Source organism: Papio anubis, chromosome 2 (assembly GCF_008728515.1).
Source record: "Papio anubis isolate 15944 chromosome 2, Panubis1.0, whole genome shotgun sequence".
NCBI classification, from domain to species: domain Eukaryota; kingdom Metazoa; phylum Chordata; class Mammalia; order Primates; family Cercopithecidae; genus Papio; species Papio anubis.
In genome coordinates, this window is record NC_044977.1 from 128,521,110 (window position 1) to 128,524,618 (window position 3,509).

Genomic DNA, 3,509 nt, shown 5'->3' on the forward strand with positions numbered 1-3,509 from the left:
AAACTAAATAGGCTTGTTATAGTGTATTTATTGTGTTATATTATTTTGTTTGAGGGAAATTCCAGAAACAATCTCCTGGGTCATAATTTCCCAAATTCTGTTCCCACTTCTGAGACTCCAATAAGTGAGGGGTGAGGTGCTAAGAACAGATGGTGGAGAAATAACTCACCTTCAGTCATAATTAGCTATATTAACTAACGTTCATATTTACAGCTTCAATAAATGAGTACTGTCTGCTTTATAATTATATTTTATTTGAATAAAATATTTAATGAGCTTTTACTGAATAAAAAACCATTGTAGGACATTTCAAATACATTGAAATGATAAATTAATTGGTTTAGGTATGATTTTTCTTTATAATTTGGTAATCAGTCAGGAAAAAATAAAATTAATTAAATTTTTAGTCATTGTTTACATTTTGTTGTCCTCTTTGAGTTCTTTAAATACAACATGCCAAACACTTCTCTCATAGTAGATAAAATACTAGTTTGTTTCCCCTCCCAGCTGAAGCTCCAAGATAGCCAGACCCAAATAAAAGTGACTTTAGAATTCATAGTCCTTAACACTGTGTTTGCAATGCATTAGGTGCTCAATCATTTTTTTATGGAGTGACTAAATGAATTAGAGTCATTCACTGTACATAATTCTACAGTTAGTATTAGAAGTATCTCCAGATATGCACATTTCAGAATTGAACTTCTGTCTGAATTAGAGCTTTGCAAAAATTTATGGAGAGAAAAATATCCACATAAGGTGTAAAATATAATGGGGAAGTTCTGGTAAAAAAAAAAAATAATAATAATAATCCATTGGCCCAGAGACCATGGAATTGTCTTTGGAAGAAAGTCTAAAGGAGAGCTCTTAAAAGAGATTTGACAATTACCTTTCAGGACAAAATCTTCCAGGAAGATGTTCTGACTAGTATCCAACAAATGAAGGAGCAAACCTAGAAATTCTAAGAACCTAGTAAGATGAAACGTTATTGAGTGACATTGAGAAGATTACAGTTTCTCAACTAAAGTCTTTTGCTGCAAGAAGTCAGTTTTCTATTCCAGTAAATGAAATAACAGACTGCATACAACAGAGAATTAGGAGAAACATCTCTGAAGCACAATGCATTGCTCAACTAACACATCAGCAGATCAATTTAAATCTGATCACTCACAATACACTTCATATATGTCCAATAATTTTATGGTACTTCAGAAATATATCCAATAATTCAGCCCCAAAACACAACAAATTATTTTCAGTTTGCTGTTGTTTTTATTTGTTTGTTTTATTTCCCCACTTGTCTTTTTTTCATCACTTGTTGTTACAGGTGTATTTTTGCACCTTTTGAGTTTGAAAGGTGTATAAGACTCCAGCATTGTTCTTGTAAATTAAATCATCAACATGGTCATTATATAAAATATAATATCTTTTGAAAACTAGTTTTTTGGAAAATGAATTGTAGTGACTGTTTTTACTATAAAATTTTACTATACTATGAGTATGTCAGTATTTGTACTACTAATTAACTGGAAGGTTTTAGCAGAATATAAATGAGTATTATGTATTATGTCACTGAACTTCTCAAATAAGTAGAAGTCATTAACATGCTTTGTGTCGTTCTAGCCAACTAATGATTTCACTTGAAAATATAGAACTTTCTAATAATGACCTTGTAGCTAAGCAGATTATATTACTTCTAAAATGAATAAACACAAATATTCCTTATGAAATGATATTCTTACATTTGATTATACTGCTTTCTGTTGTCACAAAATTATATATGAACAATGACTCTTATAATCTCTGTTTTGCTGTATATGCTACAGAATATTAAAAGTAATCATGATACTGACTTTTCCATAGACAGAATTAGAATTGTGTAACAAACATATCAAATTTTGAAACAGATCTTGAGGAAATTTCTGAATTTAGACTTACTTAATTTCTCTCAGCATCGTGTACCCAATTTGTTAAAATGAAGTGGCAATGCCTTTATCATAGGGCTGTTACAAAAATTACACACAAGATGTTGTATTTTTAGCTTGTCACTCTTAGGCCTTCCATGAATGATGATGACACTTTACTCGTTGTTGACATTTATTTCTAGAGAAATAGAGTGAGCTTATATAAATCTGTATTTAAGAATAAAGTTAGTGTTTTTATTTATGCTATCCAAGAAGAAAGAAATGGCATTCACCAAATATTTAATGAAACTTGTAATACAGTATTCCCTTTACTGGGAATATAATAGGGAATAAGGAGAGCAAGGTGCACCTTCTAAATATGCAATGGCAAATTCAGGTAAATATGATTTTGTAACAGTGAAACACAAAGAGGATTTTGACAGAGAGTATTCCCGAAAATGGGGCACATTTTACTTTGGAAAGGATTTCAGCGAGGACATAAAAGAAGATATAATCATTTCAGCTAAAACTAAATTATGAGAAGAAGCTTGTCATGTAAAGATGTAGATGTAGACAAAGGAACGGGCAATTGGAAATCTCACAACATAAGAATGAATTTACTATTTTTTATAATCAGAAAGTAGGTCCGTGTGTCTTGATTGCAATAAAGTATATTGTCAACAAGTTGGTGGGGGCCACATCACACAGTGCACTGTAGTAAATGCTATGGAGATGGGGTTTAGTCTAAGAGAATGAAAGCAATATTAAGTGGTATTTCCTTATTTTTTCAAAGGAGATTGTTGCTATTGTGGATAAAATGCATTTTGATGGGGCAAGTGAAACAACCAAAAAAAAAAAAAAAATCAGAAGCTTCAATCATAGATCCTGATAAATCAATTTCTAAAGTTAAAATCATTGACATAAATAGACAATTAAAAGATGAGGTAGTTTTGTGGTTCGTAAGTGTGATATATGACTTTTAATGCTCATGTATGAGATGTGCCTCCCTCAAAGCTTAGGACTTCAGCACATGGCATAACATGAAAAAAAAAAAAGAAAGAAAGAAAGAAACAAACAAACCCAAAATATATGAATGTAGAAAACAACTTTTATAAACAGGTCGATAGCAAATACATAATATGCAGAGTTTAAAGGCATTTTAAAAACCAGTGGATTCTTCAGTGAGCAAAATAAGTAATTTATAGGAAAATAAACAAAATTTATAGGTGGACTTCTTTTCATTTTATAGAGATACAGAGAGAATAATTGGGATATTTTTCGACATGTGATTGTAGGAAGACATCCTTGTGGAGAAGATAATTCAACTGAAAACTGAACAATTATAAAAAGCCATTAACAAAGTGCTTTCTGCAATATTTAACAGATACAGCTAGCTAGATGCCAAGGAAGAGTCAGAAAACAACAATATGAATAGAGGCAAAAATGTCAGAATTTCACTGTGGTCTGAATTATGGAACCCCAAAAAAGAAACTTTAATTCTTGTCTGGACACCATGAAATTGATGTCATTTATCAACTACAGTTGTTATGAAGAGGGCTCTTAACATAATTGCTGTTATTTTTGCAATAATGTGATGAACTACCAAAA

General features: G+C 31.0%; 1 non-coding gene across 1 annotated transcript; it reads left to right on the forward strand.

Annotated features, from left to right (window-relative positions):
- The first annotated feature begins 2,845 nt into the window (after positions 1-2,845).
- On the forward strand, positions 2,846-2,947 carry LOC116274057. The gene has a single exon (XR_004182534.1). It is a non-coding gene; the product is annotated as a small nucleolar RNA U13 (small nucleolar RNA).
- Positions 2,948-3,509: the final 562 nt, after the last annotated feature.